A 20,901-nucleotide genomic window follows, 5' to 3' on the forward strand; every position below is an offset into this window, starting at 1 on the left:
GATTTTCGGCAGTTTTCTAAGTCATCCTTCCCAAGTCAGAAAGAGTAATTTGCTCAGAAACAAAGAAGTACTTTCTGTAGAAAGCATTAATCATTTCTCCCCAATTATCTATGGTTCCTGGTGCAATGTTGTTGTACCAAGTATACGCTCGACCCGTCAGGGAATTTGAAAACTCTTTCAAACGGACGACATGGTTGTGTTCATGTTCTCCTAATGCTTCCAGGAACCAGGAAACGTGTTCTCGAGCATTCCCCGTTCCAGTGTAGAGTGTGAACGTTGGAGAAGTGTAGCCCTTTGGGAGAGGAATCCTTTGTGTGGTTGCAGGGTACGGAGGCTGATGACGGTGCACATGAACCCTTCCTCGATTCTCCATAAAACGTTCCAAGTCTTCACGAGCGATGAAACCAGCGGGTTCCGCAGCTTTGTGGGCCTCGTCATCGTCGTGGACTGGAATAACTTTAGGATCTGTGCTTGGAGATGTTTCCTTGTATTTCCCTTTCTCCTGAGTTTTGTCTGATATCTTGTCAGTAAGATTTTTGAGGTAGTTACATAATTACTTCTGAGTAGCAGCCATATCAGTTTGATTTTTGGCGAGAACTTCCTGGACTTTCATGAGATCAGCGATAGTGGGTGGATTTTCTCTGATTTCTTTGGGATGTCGGCCAAAAAGAGGATGCTTTTCCACGTTGGTTAGAGGAGGAGTAGTGTCACCACCATTGTTGGAAGCAGGAATGGTTTCTGGAATACCACCGTTGTTGCTAGTCCTAGCGATGTTCACGTTAGGATTTATAACTGAACCTGACCTAAGATCAACCATTTTGCGAAAATGTGAGATTGCAACCGAGAGATTAATCTCCCACTGTGGTCGCCAATCTTTGGATGGGGAAAAACGAGCCGCCGGTTTTTTGGGAAAGTGAAGAGTCGAGCGTGCTGCCGAGACTCCTCAGTCGGGTAAAATGTTAATCCTCACACAGATGCACCGCTGCAAAGGGGGTGCTTAGATTCGGTAAATCAATCTGTATGACTCCGGCCTAAACCAAGACAATGGCCATTCCAGAGTCAATTCAGTCACAAAGAGGGAGATGGTTTGATCTGTAGGAGGGAAGCTAAGAGTTGTGTGGGATCAGTGATGATCAAGGATTATGGGTGTGTTGAAGGTTTCTGCAATATTGCTGAACTGCTGAAGTTGAGTTCTGTGAATAAGTTTATATCGAGTTGTTGACGAATAATGATGATAATCGATGATTGATGATATCCTGATGTCCTCGATTTAGACTTATTTATATTGAAAGTGGTAGATCGTGGTAAAGTCAGTTCCATGTCGTGCAGAGACTTGACTGATCATGCACCCACTACTTTGATAAGTCCTTCAACCATTTACACGACTTAGGCACATTTCTCGTTGTGGATGAATCCACGTGCCGTAGACCGCTTGTAGGCTCGGAAACCTACAATAATATACTGCAAGTGCACAGCGTCTAACTAGTAGACAATGGCAAGTACAGGTCGTTCCCACGAGGAGTGTGAAATACTCTACCAACTAATACCAAAACTTAAGTAATCAACAAGATAATGTCTTAAGGATTTTTATAAATTCGGAACAAAATGAAATGATAAATAATTTAAAGATAAACAAAATGAGTGTGGGTTATTAGGGTTTTCGGTTTCCACTAATTAATTATGCAAATTCTACTATTCGTTAAAAATAAATTCCATGCATTTTCAAATATTTTTCCTCCGCTATAATTTTCTTCGCTTCATGGATAACGATTCTAAAGCATTACCTATCAATCCTAAAGCATATCACGTCAAGGGATTTAACCAAAGCACACCATATCAATTGAAAAGTATAAATAATCAATGAAATCACATGAACAATAAAATACCAAACTATATGAAGAAAAACTACTAGTCATTCAAATCATTATTGAGCATATAAATATAGAGTTTACACAATTTATTGGTTTCTACCTAAACCCTAACATAATACTAGCTAGAAATTGATTTCTCAAAAGCCATAAACATATTAAAATTAAACTCTAGATAATGAAAAATGAAGAATCGAAAATAAAACTTCAAAACCCTTCCTTTGTTGCGGCACTGTGGCCGGGTGCCCCCCATTTTCATTTATTCGACCTCCTTCTTATACACCTTCCCTTTCTTTTATTTCATTAAACAAAGTATCAAAATAAATTATTCTATGAAATACTTGCATACAAGTTGATGTCGTCATCAGTATCTTTCCCCAAATAGTATTGCCACCTCGTTCTTCCAATGAAATACTAAACTCTCCTTATTTCCAAAATCTCCCAAATGAAGAAAGAATTATTTTATTTCCAAAATAATCTCACGTGTAAATATTCCTCAATTAATTATTCACATGGAAAATAAATTATCTTTCCCGGTGGAATATATTTGTAATAAAGTAAGAAAGATAAAATACTTCTCATTTTCAGTTTGCATGTGCCAACCCCATTTTGATTTCAATTCCTTTGTTGCGTTTTTGCCTCGCCTATGAAACAATTTTATGTTGTTGATATATATGGAAATACCAGGCCAGCTACATTTTTTCATTTTTTTCATTGTGGTTGCTGATATATGGAAATACCAGGCCAACCTCATTTCATCATTGTGGTTGCTGATATATGGAAATACCAAGCCAATACCATTTCATAATTGTGCTTGCTGATATATGGAAATACCAGGCCAACCCGGCTGCTGATACATGGAAATACCATGCCAGCATAATAAGTGCTGCTGATATATAGAAATACCAGGCCAGCATAATTGATCATTGTGGTTGCTGATACATGGAAATACCAGGCCAACCACATTTCATCATTGTGGTTGCTGATACATGGAAGTACCAGGCCAACCACATTTTTCCATTTTCATCGCAAACACCATTAAGTCTCACATTTTGCTGTTTATTCACTGGATGATCGAATTCACTTGTACTTTCTACAAAAGCACTAAAATAATATTAGTAACTAAAATATTGTATCATAGCTAATATAAATGTGGGTATAAAATGTAGCATATACATGCTTATCGACCGCCAGACCAAAACCCTAAGTGATATCCCTCCATTTGTGACGTGATTGATATTTCACGAATCGTGGAGTCTGCAAGGCAGACATGTATTAGTTAGTCAGTTGTTGACTGATTTAGACTGTGAGTCTAGTTTTATTTAATTGAGCATAAGTGGTGAATGCTCAGTGATTCATGGATTGAACATGTAGTTCTCTGAGATGTTAGTGAATTACTGACTAGAGCGACTGAGAAAGTATTACTTAACTCGACGAATTGCTGACTATGAAGAGTTTGTCGAGCAATTGAGCAAGTATTGCTCAATTCGACGAATTTGATAATTTTGGCGTGCAACTGAGCAAGTGTTGCTCAATTCAAGTGTTGCTCAACTGGGAAAGTTCCACGCCCAAGTATCATGAAAATCTCTTCATTTGAGCAAATATCATTCGTTTCATGAAAACTCCTTAAATTCATGAAATTTCCTTCAAGTCATGAAAAATAATATAAAATTAGGGAAACTCGTGGGACCGGGCCCTAGCCGGCCGGACATGCCCTAGCCGGTCCCACACGCCCCTTATTTTATTACTATTATTTTTTATGTTTCCCTCATCTCATGGAAACTCTTTGATTTCAACAAAATTCCTTGGTTTCAACAAACTCCTTGGTTTTATGATATTTCCCTAAAATCATGAAAAATGTTATAAAATTAGAAAAAGTGCCTTGGGACCGGGCTCCTTGGCCGGCCGGCCATGCCTTGGCCATTGACGGTCCCACACTTCATGACTACCTATTTTATTATTTTTATTTCCATAATCTCATGAAAATTCCCTAACCTCATGAAATTCCTCAGTTTCATGGTATTTCCTTCACATCAGGGAAAATACATAAAATTGGGAAAGGTGCTGCGAGACCGATCTTGCTAGCTGGCCGGCCATGCTCTAGACGTGGACGGTTCCACACCTTGCAATCCCCTATTTTATTAATTATATTTCATCATCTCATGAAGATTCCCTAGTTTCAGCAAGACCCTGAATCCTTCATATTTTCTCAAAATGTTGCTCAAACGCGCATCGGAAAATATCGAAAGTCATAGGACTGAGACACGGACATTATGGTGACACGGGCATGTCTCCTTGACCGACCAAGGCCGACCCTAGGGCTTGAAAATAGCTGGTCCCACATGTTTTAATAATTTTGACCTAATTTGCTCAATTGCTCATATTAGGTCCAAACTCTTCTCAAACAACTGGGAGTTTGCTCAAATGACCATCAGTTGGTCCCACGACCACCAAGAGCCGGTCCCATGACCCCTTGGTCGGTCCCTTATCTCTCCATAATCAGGTTTACTACCTAACGCTCACACGAGCATTATTTCAATAAATGATTAAACCAGCATTTAATCATCCTTTCACCAACTGGTCTTCAGGAGACTTTGGTATTTTGCTCATTTGAGCATCTGGGCGTTACATGGTACACTCGTCATCCCATCTATCCGGTCCCTCCTTCACCCTGTGGTTGATTTTCAATAAATCATCGATTGATCAAAAATTTGGGTTTCGAATCCAGAGCTCTGCAAAACATAATTCTGAGTAGATTCAAATACTAATAATTTTATGATGATCCCGTGATCAACACTTTTATTATTATGCCCGGCCTAGATGCCAGTATCTGAAATTAATATTTTATTTTATCTAGCCCTGACACCAACAATTCATCAGACGAGCAACACTTGCTCATACGAGCAATATTTGCTCAGACTAAGGAATATTGGTTCAACTATCAATATTCAACAATTCAGCAACATTTGCTCACCTTAAAATTATCAACCTTTATTCGAAAATATACCTTTGTCTCAGCAGACATGTTAAATTCATGAGTCTCAGAACATTTGCAAATCACGTTCGACTCAACAATACAATGACTCGTCGTCCCATAAAGTCAGCAACTGACTCCACAATCACGAGATGTCACTCGTGTCACATGGGGGATATTAACTAGGTTTTGGTCTGGCGGTCTACGGCACGTGGGTTCATACACACGACGAGAATGTGAGCAAGTCGTGTAATCAGTTGGAGGAGTTAGCAAAGTAGTGGATTGGAAATCAACCAAGTCTCCGCGCGATGAGCAACTGGTTTTGACACGACTTTCCACTTCCACGTTCTTTGACTTCAGCAACTGTCACACTTCATGGGATCAAGGTGTTTACAATTCCAGTAATATAAAAGGCCTCTTAATCATGATTGAGATGAACAAGAATTTCTCGACAAATTCATACAGACAATCTTTTGTCTAGACGAACTCATCGTCTGAGCAAGCACTCTCAACTGAGTAAATTCAATCATTCAGAACTTTCTTACGCAGAATACACAACAAACCTACAATCTCGATCACCATTGATCTCACACATTTCTCAGCTTCCCTCATACAGATCGACCCATCCTCTCTTGTGACCGAATTGAATCTGGAACGACCATTGTCTTGGTTTAGGCCGGAGTCCTATAGATTGATCTATCGAACTTAAAGCACTCCATTCTTGCAGTGCATCTGTGTGAGGTTAAAAATATCGCTCGGTTCAAGGAGTCTGCTCCGCACGGTCGTCTCCTCAATTCCGTAAAAACCAGCAAATCGTTTTTCCCCATCTACAAATGTTAATTGAATCATACATGGATTCAATTTCTTATAGGTTGGATCGCACCAAACACATATTGTTAGATCTTTTCGTGTTTTCCTGCTCTGATACCAATTGAAAAGATGAGGGTACCTAAATATACCTTAATTTAAAAAATTTCCACCTATAAGTCCTTTCTCCGAAAGTGATTGTCTATGGACTGAGTCGAGATAATACAACAAATCGGTTCACACTTCGTGTGATCGTCTATGGATACGAGATCGCGACAATACAACAACAAAGTATGTTTACTTGATAAAAGCTTCGGACTTAATCAAACACAATAGGATTACTTATCAAGTAAATAGGAATTAACGTTTGTGTGGTTTACTTTAAATTATAATAGCAACAATTATAATTGCGGAAAATAAAAGTAAATGACACAGCAAGGTTTTGTTAACGAGGAAACCGCAAATGCAGAAAAACCCCGGGACCTTGTCTAGAATTGAAATACTCTCAGGATTAAGTCGCTATATAAAATCAAACCAACTTTGTATAGTTGAGACCAAGAAACTAAACCTATAGTGCACCTAGTTTCGTCTGTATTCCCACGCCTCCGACCTGTAATAATTCATGTATTTGGAACAATTCCTTTGGTTCGTATTCCAAACAGTAAAGGAACAACAAATCTGTTTGGTATCAACTTTTTTCAACCAAGTGATGTGAGTTCGACAAAGTCTCTTCTGTTTTTCTCAATAAACTCCTTCGTCAAGTTCTTAGATCTATCTTATTATCAATTACGGAAGTAATTGTCAAGATTTTGCAATCAATACTTTTAATTATAAAGAATTGTATGATGTCGATCTACACAACTAATCAATCTAATCTACCACAAGGATAAACCGATTATAATTGGATCCTCTTTTACCGAAACAAGTATTGTGCACACCAAAGATTATGAATCCCAAATCAGAAATCTTCAAAGTCTTCTTTGTCTTCAAATCTTCTTAGATTTTCAATAAACACCTGCACACAATCAACTTGAATCTCTCATTATCAATCATGCACAGAACAGAGTCTGTTAACAATGGATTATCACAAGACGTATTTAGATCTACAAACAGTCTAAAGATCACCGTCAAAACTTCGATCTAGTTTGAGTGAATCTTATATCAGAAGAGAAGATTCTCAAGCATAAACAAACTTGGTGTAATCAAAGTTCACCATTAGTCGATCAAATCAATCGAAAACAAAAGATAAACTGCAATTATCTGATTCCCACCAACGGTACTAATAGAGCTTCTCAATCCCAAAGAAGACTTTAAACGCCGTAAGAGATTTCGCCTAGGCGGCTTCACCAGTAGCAGCACAACTGAGATAGTTCTTGCTGTACGAGGATTAGTTTTCTCTAAATGAAAACTTTCATATTTATAGACCAAGGAAGTTTGGGCACCAAGGAATTTACAAAACCGAAAATATTCTCAAGATATGCAATATATTCCAGATTCGGTTTCTATAATTCCTGGAAATGCTTTGTCCAATTAATGACCGAAAATCTCTTGGTAAATATCCAACTAGCAAATGCACATTACTAATTTTCATTTTCCAAAAATAAAATTAAAAACCTTAAATAAAAGATTCTCAATTTATTTTATTCGGTCAGGGATTTTCTTCCTTTAGCTATTAAGGAATAACTTTGAACAATTAAAGATAAGCGTTAATGCACATGTTCAAAGTATGTCGACATCCTTACTTTGTAAGTCCTCTTTCATACTTACAATCTTGAAACCGATTTGGTTCTTCTGACTTTCAAAATTATGTGATTGATCAAGAACACTCAATCACAAATCATGGTTTCGCGGTTCTACCAAAACAAGTTTCGGTTCTACCTCCATGTGAGTATTGTGCATAGTCACACTAGCTTTCCAAAATTTGGTTGACTAGGTACCAGGATCAGTTCCCCACATATATATGGTATCTAACTTGTACTTGCTGCACATGTCCATAGGATCGGTTCCCCTTTGCCTAAAAACGTGTTGCACATGTCCATAGGATCGGTTCCGCTTTCTGCTAAAAACTTGTTGCACCTCATACAAGGATCGATTCCCCTTTGTGATAGGTCGCACCTCTTACTAGGATCGGTTCCCCTTTACCCAGAGTCGGTCATACCAATAACACAAAATCGATCATACCATATCAGGTGATTACTTAAGATCGGTTTCACTAATAAAAGTCATACCAATACAAAAGTAAGGCCTTTTTGAATAGTTTTACCAAGAACATAAACAAGTCATGATCGGTTATACTAATCACACATATTGGTAGTTCAAAAGATATGCAATGAATAGCAATACCAATAATGCCTGGCGATTTCTCTTTTGATTCAAAAAACAAGTTCATGAATTTACTTCCTTAAAACAAATGTAAACATTGTTTCCTATGATGAAATATTCACCTTATACCCATATATAATCACAATAGCATTCAAACGATTATGTCGATGTCTTATCTACAAAGTTTAATGGTTAAGCAATAAACCTCGTATTGTATTCCTTAATACTATGTCTAACTAGAGTATAATCATTCATGCTTCGCAATTTTGTTTTCAATATGCATGACTTGAAAGATACGTTAGGGAATGAAACAGTTCAAGTCAAGTATCACTAACCTCAAGTGGAAGGATGATGTTGTCGTTGTATCTCCTTACTTCTTCACTTCTTCAAGTCTTCGCAATACTTGTAATGTCTCATATCCTAATAATTTCAATCTAACCTATTCGAAGTTGACTCTAGTACATAATCAAGCGAATCTTAAATGAGTTTTTGGCTCACTAAAATATGACAACCAAATTTGACATACCAACGCTTGGTGGGTTCAACCGAGCTATGCTCTAACAGTCACAGGAATGCAGAAGACGCCTGATCGACCGACAAATCTACAAAGGTCACAGGAATGCCAAAGGCGCCTAGTCGACTGACGAATCTACAAAAGGCTATGGGTATGTCAAAGGCGCCCGGTCGGTTGACAAACCTACAAAAGGTCGCAGGAACGCCCAAGGCACCTGATCGACTGAAAAATCTATAAAAGTCCAGGGGAATGCCAAAGGCGCCCAATAGGCTGATAAAAAATAAGGGGGAGTATGCGCGCTCCATAAACGCTCACCCCATCACACCGAATTCTTCTGATAAAAAGAAAGGGGGAATAAGCGCGTTCCATCAACGCCTACCCATCCCCACATCTTTCTAGTAAAAAGAAAAGGGGAGTAGGCGCATTCCATCAACGCTCACCCCATCGCACCACATTCTTCCAATAAAAAGAAAGGGGGAATAGGCGCGTTCCATCAACGCCTACCCATCCCACCATATCTTTCTAATAAAAATAAAGGGGGAGTAAGCGCGTCACAAAACTCTCCCCCAACCCCATCTATAACTCTCAAAAAAAAGAGAAGAGAATTATGAATATTCGTTGCTTCATGAAACCATGAATAACGAAAAAACACCAACAACAAGCTAATAATTAATCAAACACCCTACCAATATCCCACAATTTAAAAAAAAAACGACAACACAACAAACACATCATCCGAAAAATAAGGGTCCGGCATAACCAAAGGAAGACAAAGGGAAAGACAACACAGGGAGGAAGCGATTTATGCAAGCTGAAGCTTAGCCAACTCATGTCGCTTCTCCTCAAGCTCTGAACGAACCGTTGCATCTGCGGTCTCGGCTCGAATCACTTCATCGTTAGCTACCCCAACACTAACAAATAACAGATTCAACACCTTTTTCTTACTAGCAGTCGCCTCAGAACGCTTTTCCATCCCCCTTATAGCTTAGAAATCTTACTCGTAAGCCGGCAATGAGGGTCATTCCGACTCTTCAACTTTGCCGACAAACCTTCCAACCACTTTATTGGAAACTGAACGTTGATTGTGGATCGCACAGCAGTCTCCAGGCCACTCATTATCGCCGCGTCAATAAGATCATCTCCTACACGCGTAAGTTGGTGAGCGATTTCCTAGAGATTCTTCGTCATATAGCACAAAATGCGAACGTCCAGAAGACCCGCACCATGTGACCACCACCACGCTCCACAATATCTCTATAAGCGGCAAAAAAAACGGTTGGAACCCAAAAGCCATGAACGAGGTGTGAGTGGCAGGGTCTACTCCAACCTCGTCAGCACTCACTACCAAAGGGAAACGAAGTTTCACGTCCTCGGAGTTTTCTGGCACAACGGGTATAGCTGGTATGTCAGAAACAGGACCATCAGTCTGCTTCTCCAAAGGAGCAAAGGAACCACTACCATCCGTCCGAGCACGTTTAACAGGCCCATCGTCACTGGGTACTACGCGCCGCACCAACCGTTAATGATCCTGCGGGTAACCTCCTATTTAATACGTGTCTTCGTTTTTATCATTATTCTTTCCTCTCTCTTTCCCTTTCCCTTTTTTTTTTATAAATCTAAGTTGTTTATCGCAATGGTGGTCATCTCTCATTTTTCAGGTTCTACTAGTGACTCTGAGTTATCTTCTAGTTCTTCCACGTCTCGTCCTGAACCCGCTGATATCCTACCCGATTCGTCGATTCCTGAGGTTAGTTCCCTATCTCTTTTTGCTCCCTTTTCTATTTTTTGTGCTTTTGTTTGTTTGTTTGATAAAGTTTCATCGTTGGCGCTAGGATATGGGTAAGAAGCGTAAGGACACCAGACGGGCTCATTGATTGCAGAACGACACAAGGGGACACCGGAGGTTCGTCCCTAACACGGACAGTTTCAGCCCGAAGAGGATGAACTGATGATATGTGAAGGCGCAGAGATACCCAACCATAACCCCTTGGAAGACTAACCCCAAAGGTCCCTCAACTGGTCTACAAACGAGAAAGTTGGACTGTTACTCACGCTCTTAGGAGGTTGCGACGCGCTCCTCGGACGACCCTTCTGAGGTTGTAAGGATGAGATCAAGGTAGTCAATATCGGGCGTACAGGCCGATATTAAAGGTTTTTATAGGATATAGGAAAAAACCTTTACGATACTGAAAATATCGGCGATACGAAGGAGAAACGATAAAAACGTGTGTATCGTCCTGTACGGACCGATATATCGGTTTCACTTGTACACTGATAACATAGGTTTCACCTGTACACTGATATATCACTAATGTATTTTGCCTTTTGATTATGATTTCTTGAACTTTTTAGTTCAAGAAAGTAACTCCAATAATTATGCTAACTTCATATATGATTATGGTGGATGTAATTACTGTAAATGTGATGTTGATGGGTAACATACATTCAATGATTGGTTTCGTTGTTGATAGTATAAGGCTCTAATCAACCACCTCTTATTTTGTAAGGTTGAAGTATGTTTACTACAATTATTATTTTCTATCATGGTTATATCAATATATTCTTTTGTTTGATAAATAATAAATATTGAAAAAAACCCTAATGATGTATAGCCTATAAAAACAGATATTATCATTTGTATAGGTGTATAAGACCCGACCGATATGATACCGATACACGATATTAAATACCTTGGATGAGATACTAGCAGAAGAACAAGGGCGAGGAACAGACAACTTAACTGCCTCTCGCCTATCATTCTTTGCAAGGCTCTTCTCAGTCCAATTACTTTCAGGAATGTTCAAGTACTCTTCCATTATGTAAGAAGGGGGCTTCCACCCCACGCGATTGGAATGAGGAGCTTCCTAAGAAAGCAATCCCCGCTACTCATTTTATCGAAAATAAAAGGGGCGACGATAAATGATAGGCGAATGTAAAACGAAGGGAACAACAAATACATGTGTTGCCAGAGGATTAGCAGACGGTATTGACACCTCTACCCGCGGGGGATTACGACCGGAAAACGATTTAGACCCCTTATTTGGATTTATGGGCTCATGACCCTCAGGAGGAGCCCAGGAAGTCACTAAGGGATCCAAAAGGCGACCTTTAGTGGCGGGAACGAGACGATGTGCAGCAGCTATGACATCATCAAGCTTAATCCGACCAGACGCATGAAGCACTCGAAGGTCTTGAACAGACAGGTCACGGGGAAGAGACGATTCACGCAAATGAAAATTCAAGGCCCGACGACGTATGAAATCATGGTACTCAGTGGGTTCCGTCAGTAACTGCCAAGGGCGCTCAGGGACAGGCTGACGGAACGAAAAGTTAACCCCTCGGTCGGACAGACGTGTCGGCCCCTTGAAGATAGAACGATCGAAGCTGGCGACGATATTCCCAATATCAGAACTTCCCCAAGGAGGAAACCTACGACGATTCCTTGGTAAAACCCAACTTGTCGAGCTGCTCGGACGGGGTTGTAAGACATGGCGATGAACTTGCCAGCATGGAAACCAGGGAGAAAACCAGGCAACACGGACATCACCGAATCAAAGTCTGTCGTCGCCAGAAGCTTTATCGAGTCCAGCTCTGTGTCAAAAGGCGCAGTAAAGTCATAATACGCTGGACCCGAACGGCCGTCTTGATAAGGAAATGGTACAAAGTCTTTAGCCACGTCCAGATGCTTGGAAATATCGCCTTTGGGGATTTTCCCCTTGAGATGCCAAAGAGCCATCCGCGGGTAACCGTAAACAACTGACACCCTCTTAACCGAGCCATCATCCTTCCTGACATCTTCTTCACGGTGAATCGCTAGTGCACTAGGATCAGCGCGTATGGGGAAACATGCTCCCAAGACTATGCTTGGATAAAAAAGGCTGGGATGTAAGTCTCGATCTTATGCGATGAACCTACTGTCTGAAGGTCGTGACAAAACAAATCTAGATGACGATATAAACCTCCTAAGAACATCGGCACAAGCGGGAAAGAAACGCCGCGAGATAGAAACACCACCATTGGCACAAGTTCACTCTTTATGGTATCTTGGGGACTGTACTCAAACACATCATGACAGAGCCAAAACAGGATGAAAGCGGCCAACTCCGCGCGAGGGTTATCCTCTTTTTTTTTGGGGGGAAGAACTTTCCCCTCTACTAACCGCGGAACCCAATACTTGATCCAAAGAGGGAAAGAAGCATGGTGTCTGGTCTTGGTAACCCATTCAGGACCGGCCTCTGAAAAAGCGGGGGTCTAACAACACCACCTAATATTTCGCTTAGCAATCTGTATGGACAAACTCGAATATACTTTTATGAGAATCAACAAGACTCAATCAATTAAAAGTATATCAACGAGTTTATATCTCTCTCTTGATTTGATTTACTCAAGCAGGAACTGCGAGTTCTAATCAAATGCAAGGAATAACTTGGATGGTACCAAAGACCAATATGCAAGGATCAATTAATGACAATCAACGACCAAAGGTTGGATTAGTCTAATTGATAATAATCAAGGTGAACAGTAACCAATTGATAATTCGGTCTTATATTCCCGAAGAACATCCTAGAGTTTTCAATCACCTCACAACAATCTTAATTGTATGGTAGCGAAACAAGATGTTATGGAATCACAAACAATGAGAAGAAGATGTTTGTGATTACTTTTTAAATTTTTCCTATCGGAGATATTAATCTCAAGACAATAAATCTGATTGTACTCGTACGATAGAAGATGAAAGATCAGATCACACAACTACGAAAAAAGTAGTATCGGTCTGGCTTCACAATCCCAATGAAGTCTTTAAGTCGTTAACCTGGTTTTAGAAGAAGAAAACCAAGGGTTAAGGGAGAAACGACTCTAGCACACAAACTAGTATCACATGTAAGGTGTGGGGATTATTTTTGCACAATACTAGATGTCTCCTTTATATAGTCTTTCAAATCAGGGTTTTGCCTTGGTAACAAAGCAATCAATATCCACCGTTAGATGAAAACCTGATTTAGATTCAAGCTAATATTTCTCAACCGTTAGATCGAAAACTTAGATTGTTATACACACTTGACAATGCACGTTTCTAGGTTTGTTAACCGTACCCAAACGTATGCACTTGTTGGTTCAACAATAGTTAACCAATTGGTTAGCCATATGAGCATTTCATATCAACCATGTTCTTCTTCACCATAAATAGTTCAAGTGACTTCAAATAAACTAGTTAGAGAGTTGTTCAATTGCAAGGAAATCTCATGTACTACACAAGATACAATTGAGGCAAAGATGATTTGATTCACTTGAATCGGTTCATGAACTTTTATAGCCATGGTTTGCAAAGTGCATTCCTTAGTCTTTTTAAGTTTAAGTTCAGAAATCATCTTTAGATATGTAACCTTCTTAAGTTCGCACACTAGGTTCGCGGAATTAAGCAACCGGGAAGAGTTTACAAACTCCAGCCGAAAATCTCGGCAAAAGACCTTCCGCCGGTTCGCGGACTAAATTTGCGGACTGGTACTCACGCAACTAGTTTGTCAACTCCAGCAGAATTTCTCGGGATGAGAAGTTCGGCAGTTCGCGGACTTGGAAACAAGCCATTCTTCCGGTTTCTCTTGATCAACAAAGTTCACAAACTTTGGTTTAAGGAATAGGACTTATGCACATATGTGTTTCCACAACAATACTTATGTCCATCATTGGTTATGTAATCTAAACTCTCATTCCAATCATTGAAACATTCTTAGAGGATGTTATACAGTTGTTGCACCATTTCTCGTCAAAGCAATTTTCAAGATGATTGAAACATACTAGGTAAAGATAAACTTGATCGAAGCGAAAATATTACCAACACATATTTCGAGATATAGATAGGCGAGGTATACTCAGCTTGAAATACCAAATGTATATAATCCAAGTCTATATATATAGTATACGACTTATTGTCTCAAAGAGTAAGAGATAGAGTAGATAGACTTTTGAGTGACAGATAAGTTCAAGTTTTCACATACCTTTTTGTCGAGAAGTTCCACCGGTTCCTTGAGTAGTTCTTCTACTTGTATGATGAATCGCCATGAAGTCCTTGAGCTAAAATACACTTTTTATCCTAGTCCGAGACTTAGCTATAATAGATTAGAAATCAAGACTTATAGTTTTGATCACTAACATTGACAAACATGCTTGAGATAGCAACGCATGCGAGTTCGACCGAGCAATGCTCTAACAATCTTCCCCGTTGTCAATTTTAGTGACAAAACTATCAATACATATGGAATACAAAAAAGATAAAGAAACTTTTAGTATCTCCTATTCCACATGTCTAATCTTCAACATTCCTCGAAATCTTCGTCACTTCCAAGTAATCCAATGATCCCAAAGGTTGTAAGTTTAGCATCACCGTTGTTGAAGATCCATAAGATATAACAATGAGAAAGCATCAGTCTCGATCATTGTTATATAGTGTCATAGTATTATGACACATCGTCAAAGTTCAATTGTATCACAACTTCAACAATAAAACTATGGTGATATGTATCATTCCCCCTTAGTCAATACTCCATCTCACATGGAAACCACTCCCCCTTACACAATAATCCGAAAACCATATGTATTTGTAGTGTGAACTACATATTAATTCTCCCCCTTTTTGTCAATAAAATTGGCAAAGGTACAAGAACGAGATCATAATGAAATTTCCGAAAGAGACATTTCATGACTAAAAGAAAAACATACATACTAACTAATTTAGATGCAATCATAAATCCGAAGCTAAATGCATTCATCAAGGAGTTTAAAGATACAAGATAACTCCTCTAAAATTCCACAACCGCACACCCCTCAAGATATGACAATTAAGCACAAGTTCAAAAGAACTCTCCCCCATTTGATGTCATTCCCGAAAGAACAACAAGAGCGACCTTAATTTCAAAAGAAAAGAAGGATTTTTATTGGACACCAAAAACCATGAGAATGATTTCCTATATCCAAAAACTCAATCAAATTAATCACAAGTAAACCCATGATTAATTTAATCGGAATACGCAATCAAATGAAACACAAAAAGTGATCAATTCAATTGATCGTGCTCAACACAAGAGAACTTCTGGAGACACGAAAATACTCAACTAGATTAATTACAAGAGAAACCATAATTAATATAATTGGAATACACAACCAAACTAATTACAAAAGTAATCAATTTAATTGTCATTTGTTTTGCTTGACATAAGAAACCTTACGGAGCAATAACTAAATAACTAAACAAGATGATTAATTTAGTTCAATATGCTCGACATAACATATCTCGCGGAACACCAACTAAGCTAATAAATCAACTTGGTTGTGTAGTGCTCAACATAAGATACATTACGGAGCCTCACAGTAATACATAAAATATGGATCAGGGATGATCAATACTGCGGAATACTCAAGGATTCATTCTATCTTCCCATCACTATTTGCATAACGATATTAATAGACATAATCCTTGAAATAAAAGATTTTAACCTATCTTCCATTAAATAAATCTACAATATACGCTTAAATTTTGTATTTGCCAAAAGTCCATTCATTCTTTTACCAGTACGTGAATACCGACTGCGAACGACTTTACTTTTGACAAAGTATGGGACAATCAAAGTTCACGGACGCAAACACACACATCCCATAAAAAATTGCAATATCACAAAATCATAAAGATTAATACTGCAATAACATCTTTTTAATATTTTTAGAAAATAAACCCAAACCTAAAAAACAAAAGATGAAAATAATAGCTATGTGTAGTCACAATCATTGCTATTCAAAGCACTAGTTATTCTTCCAACTAAATCAAAAAGAAGACATACTAGGAAACAATATCTTTGAGAAATTCTTTATCATTCCCGAACTCCTTGTCGTCAACAGCCATTGGAACATAAGGTTCGTGGAGATAGGAGTCAATATCAACAAACCGTCTTGGATGATGATGTCGAACCAGGGATTTCTGAATTTCCAAAGATCTTAAAACGCAAGCCTTTATTTCATGAATCTCCTTTCTTACTTCCTTCAACTCGTCAATAACATCGGAAAACTTCTGAGAGTTAGAAGGGACAGCCCTTGGCTTTCTTGTATTCCTCCTCTTTCTTTTTAAGGACGGAGTTACTGGAGATTTCTCTTTTTCCTTGATTGATGGCTTAATACTCATGTTGACATCTTTTCCATCCAAAGACATGATGCTTAGAGAACAGTTATAAACAACTGGTTTTTGTGAGTGGAATTCACAATCTTATTAAGAAGTCTTAAGATATAAAGGATATCAAAGAGGAAAAAGGAATGTAGGGTTCACAACCTTTAAATAGGTTCGTGGACGTCCAACTCTAAACCCTATAAAGAGTAGAATTGTCGATAATAACCCTTTATTTGATAGACAGGAAAAACAAACCTAAGAAAAAACAACTTTTCCTAAAGCCTGAGCGGTACACAATCTTATCTCTTTTGATCAGGCACATGAGACAAGATTTACCAAACAACACAATTAATTTGTGTTGTGGTGAACAACAATTTTTCCACCATTTTCCTCTTGAGAGGAATCCTCTGACTTCTCTCTATCAAAGCGATTTGACCATACCTTCTTCTCTAATGATCTTATTTTGTCTTTGGAAAACCAACTTCTTAGACGAAGATAAAATCCTACATACCTCAGCAGTCTTCTGAGCAAGTTTAAGATTCCTTGCCAATCGATTTGCTCTTTGTTGAAGTTTGTTGGCGTGCCTCACTTGATGTTTGTACTTGTCACATCTTGATAGTTCATAACCCTTCTGAGAACAAAATGAGCACGTCAAACTTGGATAGTATTCAGGCACCTGTGGTATGAACGCAGCTAGACACATAGTAGATCCTGAAACATCACAACCAGAGTTTCCAAAGGATGGGTCAATTGATTCTTCCAGCTTGATTGGATTCTCTTCTTCATCGAAACAATGAAAGTTGATATATGTATTGCTACAATTATCAAAATCAATGTTTTCACATAGAAGACCGACACTTGATTTCCTATCTTCATCAGAATCATAGATCTCAGACATCTCATCAAGTGTTACAACAAGACCTTTGTTCCCAGTGTATTTTCTACGATTTGGGCCCTCGTTTGCAAAATGACCAAAACCTTTACACTTAAAGCACTGTGGCATATCCTCGTCATCATCCTCATCAGCATCCCTGTTTTTAGGAGGAACGTGATTGTGAGATTTATCTGACAACCTAGGTTTGTCTCTTGAAAACCGTTTACTTTTCTTCAATAGAAGATCCATAAACTGTCTTGTGATCAAGGAGACTGATTTGTCAAGATTTTCATCCGAAAAATCACCCTCAGACTGATCATCCTCAGAGACATAAACACTTTTACTTTTATCAAGTACTTTAGTGTTCTTTTGTGCTTTAAAGGCAACATCCTTTCCGATTTTGGATGTATTCTCATGATCAAAGATATTTAGCTTTCCAACCAATGTATTTCTGTAAAGATTATCAAGGTTATTTCCCTCAGCGATGGCATGCTTCTTAGACTCGTATCTAGATGGCAGCGATCTGAGAATTTTCATCACAATGTCCTTTTCAGGAATAGTCTTACCCAATGCAAAAGATACATTAATAATTTCAGACACTCTGTGATTAAACTCATCAAATGTATCTTCATCTTCCATACGAAGGTTCTCCCAATCGAAATTAAGGTTTTGAAGCCTGGCTTCCTTTTTACTAGAGTTACCTTCAAATACGGTTTCTAAGATATCCCAAGCATCTTTAGACCTAGTGAAGTTTGACACATGGTGTTGAAGATTTGGGGTAATGGCATGTATGATGACATTCAAACCGTCGAAGTTTTGCTTTGCAGCAAGTATCTCGGCAGGATTATATTCACCAATATTCTGGGGAACGTTTACGTCTCCAACTGCCACAACGGGAGCATAATATCCATTAACAACATATACCCATGATTCAAAATCACGTGCTTGAAGAAAAGCTCGCATATCAATTTTCCACCATAAGTAATTAGTGCCATCGAAGACTGGTGGTACGTTAATAGAGATAGCTCCTCTGTCCATAGGGTCAGATCGCTACAAACATAGACTTTTGAGGTCTTGAACGTGTTTGCCTGCTCTGATACAAATTGAAAAAGCGGGGGTCTAACAACACCACCCAATATTTCGCTTAGCAATCTGTATGGAAAAACTCGAATATACTTTTAAGAGAATCAACAAGACTCAAACAATTAAAAGTATATCAACGAGTTTATATCTCTCTCTTTATTTGATTTACTCAAGCAGGAACTGCGAGTTCTAATCAAATGCAAGGAATAATTTGGATGGTACCAAAGACCAATATCCAAGGATCAATCAATGACAATCAACAACCAAAGGTTGGATTACTCTAATTGATGATCTAACGCACAACCTGTATTATTTCAATTATAAAGATAAAACAATATAATGCGGAAATTGAAATAACACAGACATCAGAAATTTTGTTAACGAGGAAGCCGCGAATGCAGAAAAACCCGGGACCTAGTACATATTGAACATACACTGTATTAAGCCTCTACAGACACTAGCCTATTCCAAGCTAACTTCGAACTGGACTGTAGTTGAACCCCAATCAGTCTCCCACTGATCCAAGGTACAGTTGTACTCCCTACGCCTCTGATCCCAGCAGGATACTGCGCACTTGATTCCCTTAGCTGATCTCACCCACAACTAAGAGTTGATACGACCCAAAATCGCAGGCTTTAACAATAAACAAATCTGTCTCACACAGAAAATTCTATCAAAGGATCAATCTGTCTCCCACAGATAAACCCTAAAGGTTTTGTTCCGTTTTTTGATAATAATCAAGGTGAACAGGAACCAATTGATAATCCGGTCTTATATTCCCGAAGAACATCCTAGAGTTATAAATCACCTCACAACAATCTTAATCGTATGGTAGCGAAAAAAGATGTTGTAGAATCACAAACAATGAGACGAAGATGTTTGTGATTACTTTTTATATCTTGCCTATCGGAGATAATAATCTCAAGCCAATCAATCTGATTGTACTCGTACGATAGAAGATGCAAGATCAGATCACACAACTACGATAAAAGTAGTATCGGTCTGGCTTCACAATCCCAATGAAGTATTTAAGTCGTTAACCTGGTTTTAGAAGAAGAAAACCAAAGGTTAAAGGAGAAACGACTCTTGCATGCAAACTAGTATCACACGTAAGGTGTGGGGATTAGTTTTGCACAATACTAGATGTCTCCTTTATATAGTCTTTCGAATCAGGGTTTTGTCTTGGTAACAAAGCAATCAATATCAACCGTTAGATGAAAACCTGATTTAGATTCAATCGAATATTTCTCAACCGTTAGATCGAAAACTTAGCTTGTTATACACACTTTACAATGCATGTTTCTAGGTTTGTTAACCGTACCCAAACGTATGCACTTGTTGGTTCAACAATAGTTAACCAATTGGTTAGCCATATGAGCATTTCATATCAACCATGCTCTTTTTCACCATAACTAGTTCAAGTGACTCCAAATGAACTAGTTAGAGAGTTGTTCAATTTCAAGGAAATCTCATGTACTACACAAGACACAATTGAATCAAAGATGATTTGATTCATTTGAATCGGTTCATGAACTTTTATAGCCACGGTTTGCAAACTGAATTCCTTAGTCTTTTTAAGTTTAAGTTCAAAAATCATCTTTAGATATATAACCTTCTTAAGTTCGCACACTAGGTTCACGGACTTAAGCAACCGGGCAGAGTTTACAAACTCCACCAGAAAATCTCGGCAAAAGACCTTCCGCCGGTTTGCGGACTGGGTTCGCGGACTGGTACTCACGCAACTAGTTTATCAACTCCAGCAGAATTTCTCGGGATGAGAAGTTCGGTAGTTCGCGGACTGAGTTCGCGGACTTGGCAACAAGCCATTCTTCCGGTTTCTCTTGATGAAAAAAGTTCGCAAACTTTGGTTCAAGGAATAGGACTTATGCACATATGTGTTTCCACAACAATACTTATGTCCATCATTGGTCATGTAATCTAAACTCTCATTCCAATCATTGAAACATTTTTAGAGGACGTTATATAGTTGTTACACCATTTATCGTCAAAGCAATTTTCAAGATGATTGAAACATACTAGGTAATGATAAACTTGATCGAAGCGAAAAGCTTACCAACACATATTTCGATATATAGATAGGCGAGGTATACTCGGCTCGAAATACCAAATGTGTATAATCCAAGTCTATATATATAGCATACGACTTCTTGTCTCAAAGAGTAGGAGATAGAGTAGATAGACTTTTGAGTGAAAGATAAGTTCAAGTCTTCACATACCTTTTTGTCGAGAAGTTCCACCGGTTCCTTGAGTAGTTCTTCTACTTGTATGATGAACCGCCATGAAGTC

This window comes from Papaver somniferum, unplaced genomic scaffold, assembly GCF_003573695.1.
Source record: "Papaver somniferum cultivar HN1 unplaced genomic scaffold, ASM357369v1 unplaced-scaffold_118, whole genome shotgun sequence".
NCBI classification, from domain to species: domain Eukaryota; kingdom Viridiplantae; phylum Streptophyta; class Magnoliopsida; order Ranunculales; family Papaveraceae; genus Papaver; species Papaver somniferum.